The sequence below is a fragment of the Toxorhynchites rutilus genome, chromosome 2 (genome assembly GCF_029784135.1).
Source record: "Toxorhynchites rutilus septentrionalis strain SRP chromosome 2, ASM2978413v1, whole genome shotgun sequence".
Taxonomy (NCBI): domain Eukaryota; kingdom Metazoa; phylum Arthropoda; class Insecta; order Diptera; family Culicidae; genus Toxorhynchites; species Toxorhynchites rutilus.
The window spans coordinates 27,499,406-27,506,692 of NC_073745.1; positions in this window are offsets into that span (position 1 = coordinate 27,499,406).

Consider the following 7,287-nt stretch of genomic DNA (forward strand, 5'->3'; position numbering starts at 1 on the left):
TTACATAGGACCTTTTCAACAGTTACGCGAGATTTGTTTGAATATTTCTGCTTAGTCCTTATAGCTACTAGTTCAAAAGAGGTACATTTATAGAATCATTGACCACTAGTATGGTATATTTTCCTCGGCACTCTGAATTTGAATACTACTATTTTAGAACGGGAGCTGAGACCACCTTCTTTAAGTCCGCATTTTACTCCTGCAGACCCTGAATTCTTCTTCCCAGTCTCCTCCACCACCAGGAAATCATTTTTATGGTTCAACCGTAAATTATTTAGCATATCCGAAGAATTTCGACGAAACACCATGACGGTTAACACTCCTATACTCGCGCATAGGTCTGAGGGACCAAGAAATCAATAATTCGTTCATTTCTCAGCAAACATCAACACTACGACATTGCGATTCTCTCTAGCTTCGTCATTCGTTGTTCATCATCGTTTAGCGTATCGTATAAGTTGGTACGAAGGGGACGTATATCACTTTTTCACCACCTTCGGTCTGAGACACCGACGCGCGTACAGGAGTAACTTTTTTGGACAAGTGACTTTTGACGTAGGACTACGTCTTTCATTTCTATACCGGGGTGTAAAATCAAAGTTTCGAAAACGAAAGCGTTACGCTTGACACCGAGATTTTGAGTGTTAATAGCTCCTAAACAACTGAACGAAATGGTATGATAAACACTTCATTCGAAAGATAAAATGTCTACGCGTTCTATACTTGTTACTTTCTGATCCAAAAACTTGTTTCAATAGTCTTAAATTTGCTTTCAAAACAGGCTATTGAAATCACCAATCGGTATATAAGCGAGCGCCGCTCGGAAATCCACTCAGTTCTAATTGAACAGCGATTGGAGCATGTTGTCGCTGTTATGGTGAAGCTCTTCATTCATCATGAAAGCGCGGATGAACGGTGTCACCAAGAGCCTGTTTGTGCACCTTAGGCCAGAAGGGAATCCATTAGGAGGAGAGTGATGCCACAAACGGTTCCCCGGGAAGATCTCGAAGCAGCCGCTACACACACACACACACACACACACATACACGCGCGGAATTCTTTCCGTTTGGCATTCTTTGTGTGGACACCGACTGGACAACATCGTTGCTGGACGAGCTGGACGGCGAGGGATCGAGTGCCTTTCTCAAGGCAAGAGGGTGGAGGTGGTAGCGCTGGATTAAATAGAGTAGAGTTTTCAAAAGGCTTTTCTCAAGGCTAGAGACGAATGAACTGCAAAAGTTTAAAGTCTCTCTAATACAAGACCTTCCTTCCTTCCCTCCCGTTTGGATGCCATTCAGCATCGAGAAAGATCCGGAAAATAATCTGCCAGTTCCTCTAGGAATTTAAAAATTCATTCATGTGAAAGAGTTTATTTGAATGTTTTCTATCCATGTAACACTTTGACCAAATATGTTTCAATCAAGTGCTATTAACAGATGGTTATCGAGTTAGCATAAACCACTGGTGGGCTTCCAGTATCGAGGAAAATGTGGAGATATCTAATCGTTACTGAAAATAATCGTCAGTTCCTCTGGGAATTTAAAAATACATTCATGTGAAAGAGTTTATTTTGATGTTTTCTATCCATGTAACACTGTGACCAAATACATTTGGTTTTGTGATTTTTCAATCAATCGCAATTAACAGGATAGCTTCTAAAGATTATTCTTCTCCATCAGTAGGATATTTCCGTATCCAATATTGTATGCGCCCGCAATCGATTATTGCTCAGTCGCCGAAAGTTCCGAGCTCAGAGAGTTCATTTCCCTCTAGTTTGCCTTCCAAATTGCCATCGTAAACCACACCTTCGCTCGATTCAATCACGCACCAAAAGCATACTTAAGCGATATTCTGATGGTGAGACGCATTCATTTTTCGTGAGGTCATCGACAAGACAACATCGTTGCTGAGGGTGCTGGATGGCGAAGGATCGAGATCTGCCCTGAAACGCAAGCAGTTTATTTGAAACTGTGAGGAGCACAGAGAAGCCGATCCTTCAGGAGAAGAGAAAGTGACCATCGAAGCAGCCGCTACACACACACATACACGCACGGAATTCTTTCCGTTTGGATGCCATTCAGCATCGAGAATGATCCGGTAAATAATCTGCCAGTTCCTCTAGGAATTTAAAAATACATTCATGTGAAAGAGTTTATTTGAATGTTTTCTATCCATGTAACACTGTGACCAAATATGTTTCAATCAAGTGATATTAACAGGTGGTTATCGAGTTAGCGTAAACCACTGGTGGGCTTCCAGTATCGAGGAAAATGTGGAGATATCTAATCGTTACTGAAAATAATCTGTCAGTTCCTCTGGGAATTTAAAAATACATTCATGTGAAAGAATTTATTTTGATGTTTTCTATCCATGTATTACTGTGATCAAATATGTTTCAATCAAGTGCTTTTAACAGATGGTTATCGAGTTAGCATAAACCACTGGTGGGCTTCCAGTATCGAGGAAAATGTGGAGATATCTAATCGTTACTGAAAATAATCTGTCAGTTCCTCTGGGAATTTAAAATTACATTCATGTGAAAGAGTTTATTTTGATGTTTTCTATCCATGTAACACTGTGACCAAATATGTTTGCATCAAGTGCTATTAACAGATGGTTATCGAGTTAGCATAAACCACTGGTGGGCTTCCAGTATCGAGGAAAATGTGGAGATATCTAATCGTTACTGAAAATAATCTGCCAGTTCCTCTGGGAATTTAAAAATACATTCATGTGAAAGAGTTTATTTTAATGTTTTCTATCCATGTAACACTGTGACCAAATACATTTGGTTTTGTGATTTTTCAATCAATCGCAATTAACAGGATAGCTTCTGAAAATTATTCTTCCCCATCAGTAGGATATTTCCGTATCCAATATTGGATGCATAAAACCTTGTGTCTCCAACGTAACGCTCTCGTTTTCGAAGGACTCCAAATATTCATTCATTCAGAATGAATTCAGATTCAACTTCAAACAAATGATCTCTAAATCAACGATAGTCCTACGTCACCCTTGCGGTTATACCATAGATATAACCCACTTCCTGTTTTTTTCCTATTTTAGAATATTGTTCAATGAAATGTATAAATAATGTCAGTGGCGTTGAATATTTATTAAATATAATGCATAATATCATTTTCGAACTATTCTTATTTGATTTTAGTCCTTTTGTCACCGGATTGAACGGATTATTCGTCGATATACTCGTCGTTAGAATCATACGTGTAAAAGTAAAGTACAAATGTTTGACATTCGTATAGTTGTTCACTAAATATAATGGTCACGCATATACACACTTGTGACATAAATGCTCTTGCGGAAGAATTGTAAACTGTAAATTATAAATTAATCGGTGACTTATGGTTATTTTTACAGTTACAGCTTCGGTTTTTTTTCTATAATATATGAGCTGAACAATATCGACGATAAAACAAGTCGCAGGAAGTTCCTAGAAATCTTTTTATATCATCTTTTTATGCCCCATCAAAACAGGCATTAAGTTTTTGTTGACCAAGAACACAGAAACAAAGAATATTAAATATAGGAAAACTTGAAATTCCAGAAACCTTACAATCGAATAATTAACCGACGTCTCTAACTGCAAAACGCGGAAAAAATACCTCCATCACCGACCGACACCGAAAGTCGATTTATTCTCTTGAGCTGAAACATATAAGATAGAGTATATTACAAACCTAACTTTAACCGTAAAAAACTTACCTTTCAACTTTCCAATGCTCTTATTTCCACCAAAACAATACCACATACAAAGAGCAAAAAAAAAGATATTGCAAAACATTGCAGATTGTTTACATACAAAATCCAAGATGGCTGAAAGGTCTTTCTCATAAAGCCGGGTTCAGACGGTGCGAGCAAGCATACGAGTCGGTCTAGTCAGTTACTGCAGTGCAGCTACTCACACCGTGTGAACACATCATGCCAGTTATTGTCATGTGTGATCCGGCGTGCGAGCTACTTCAAAGTTTTTTGAATTTACTCGCACTCGCATGCTTCAAAACGTCAAAAACAGAATTTAGCGTTCGAATCAGGGATGCCAAATGTAAAGAAATGTCTCTATTTTTAAGATATTTGAAAATATGCGAAGATATTTATAGACTTGAAAATTATTGGAAAAACAAATAAAACCCTCATAGTTTCTTAACGAAATCATTGTTATTCTGTTTTGCACGCTGGCGGGGCACGCTTTCTTTTTGAGATAGTTTTCTGGAGAATGTCTAATATAGAATCATTATCAGGCACAATTTTCATTCAAAATTCACTCACAACTTGCGAAAAAAAGTAAGGTTCTAAGAAACAGAATACATATTCGATTTAAAAAAGTACATTTTCATTCATTATTTTAATTTTTGACGCGTGTGAATAAAATTTTAAAAAGTCTTCTAGACTATCATTTAAAGCATCACATACTTCCGGAATTATCTTAGCTATGGATGCTTTCGAGATTCTAAAAAATATCGACAACAATCTGAACAATATTCCAGAAGAAAGGCATATCAATGTCATTTATATTATCACTCTTGCAGGTACAGCATCCTTCATGAGTGTATCTTGGCGTTGTATTTGTGGAGCAATTAAATTCAACAGTTTTTCCACTTGTTCAGGTGTTATTCTCAACACTGCTCTGTAATCTCTATAAAATTGTGTAATGATACATTCAACTGAAAACCTAAGATGAAAACTACCAATAAAGAAGTCGATTTCGGACCAATCATTTGACAAATTCGGACCTGATTGCTGTTTCTGACTATTTGATGGACATTTGAAAAATCGCCTGGCATCCCAGGTAAACCCGTGCCGTAGTATCTAGTTTCTCGCCAGCAGCTCACACTATGTGAACGGACAAGGCGAGTCAACCAATTGTCAAGCGAGTCCACCGGGTCAGTAGCTGCTCATTGTCAAGTCAGCTACTAGCAACGTATAAATGGGCCTTAAGTCGCGCTACCGTATTGTATCTATCGTGCGGTCTACCAAGGTTGACTGTATCAAAAAGTCATTAAAAAATGAAAGTACAGGGTGGGCCATTTAAAGTGGAAGGATTTGTTTTTGCAATAGCAAAGTAAAGAAGTGGAATTTAAAATTTTTTTTTGAAATTCATTTATTTCGGTCCAAGGAGATTTGTTCTAACTACTTTTTGATTATGATATCTCGTAAATGACCGCCTCTGGCCTTGACCGCAAAATGTGCCCTTTTTTGGCATTTTCCATCACTTTGCCCAATGTTTCGGCCGATATGGCAGCAATTTCTTGTCGGATATTGTCTTTCAGCGCAGCTAGGGTCCTTGGTTTACCAGTGTATACCTTGGATTTTAAATATCCCCATAAAAAAAGTCAGGAGGCGTCAAATCAGGTGATCTCGGTGGCCAGTCATAATCGCCGTTTTTCGATATTAATCTTCCGGGGAACATTTCGCGCAATAATTTGGTCGTGGCAGCCGCTGTATGGCATGTAGTGCCGTCCTGTTGGAACCAGTAATTGTCCAATTCATTTTCACGAACAAATGGCAATAAAAAATCGGTTACCATTTTTATTTTTCCACGCACGTTTAGTTAACACAATTGAGAAGTTATTTTGAATGTACAGCTGAACAATTTCAGCGCGTTGTTTAGGTGTGTATTGTTCCATGGTTAAAATTGTACTGAAATGACGCTTCCAACGCGGTATCACCAAGTACAATGCTTAATTATCGAAACCTTGTGAATATAATTGAGCTTCTTCCACAACCTCATCTTATTTTGAGAGATTTCAACTCACATGGCATTGGCTGGGGTGAATCTTTTGATGATCGAAGAGCTAATTCTATTTATGATCTTTGCGATGAATTCAACATGACAGTTTTAAATACAGGTGATATAACAAGAATTGCTCCTTCATCAGGCCGCGCAAGTCGCTTAGATTTATCCCTTTGTTCTTCCTCTTTATCATTAGATTGTCATTGGAAGGTTATCCAAGATCCACATGGATCGGATCATTTGCCGATCACCGTTTCTATTTCAAATTATTCTAAATCGTCTGAAACTATAAATGTTCAGCATGATTTATCTAGAAACATTGATTGGAAGAGATATTCTTCAATTATTTCAGAATCAGTGGCATTAGTTAATGAGTTACCCCCGTTAGAAGAATATAATTTTCTAGCTGGTTTAATTCATGACAGTGCTATTGATGCCCAAACGAAACGTTTTCCTGGGAATTCGTTTCGCAGACGTTCTCCTAATCTGTGGTGGGATCAAGATTGTACAAATCTCTATAAAGAAAAATCGAATGCTTTCAAGAATTGGCGTAAATCAGGCTCCTGCGAACGTTACGACAATTACATTTATCTGGAGCGTAAATTCAAAAGCTTCATAAAAGCCAAAAAGTGAGGCTATTGGCGTAATTTTGTGAATGGGCTTTCCCGAGAGTCTTCCTTGAGCACTCTTTGGAGAGTTGCCAGACAAATGAGAAATTCAACTCATTCAAATGAACAAGTTGAATATTCTGAAAGGTGGATCTTTGACTTTGCCAAGAAGATATGTCCAGACTCAGCACCTGCTCCACCTCCCTTCTTGGAGACATCTGATGATATTGCGCCTCCGTTCAGTATGGCTGAATTTTCGTTTGCACTTCTGTCATGTAACAATTCGGCGCCGGGGTCAGATAGGATCAAATTCAACTTATTGAAAAATCTACCTGATAATGCGAAGAAACGTTTGTTAAAATTGTTCAATGTTTTTCTTGAGCAGAACGTTGTTCCGCATGAGTGGCGACAGATTAAAGTTATAGCTTTTCTGAAACCTGGTAAACCTGCGTCTGATTATAATTCTTATAGACCAATTGCAATGCTCTCTTGCATTCGAAAATTATTAGAGAAAATGATTCTATGTCGCTTAGACAGCTGGATAGAATCCAACAACCTCCTCTCACCTTCGCAGTTCGGGTTTCGTAGAGGTAAAGGAACTAATGATTGTCTTGCTCTGCTTTCATCAGAGGTTGACATAGCCTTGTGTAGTAAGCAACAAATGGCTTCAGTGTTCCTAGATATCAAGGGTGCGTTTGATTCAGTTTCCATTGAGGTTCTTTTTGAAAAACTTCATCTAAATGGGTTTTCTTCAAAATTAAATAGTTTTTTGTTTAACCTAATGCGTGAAAAACATATGAGTTTTTCCCATGGTTCTTCGTCAGTTTTACGGATTAGCTACATGGGCCTTCCTCAAGGCTCATGTCTTAGTCCAATCCTTTACAACTTTTATGTAAATGACATCGATGTTTGTTTATCAGGAAACTG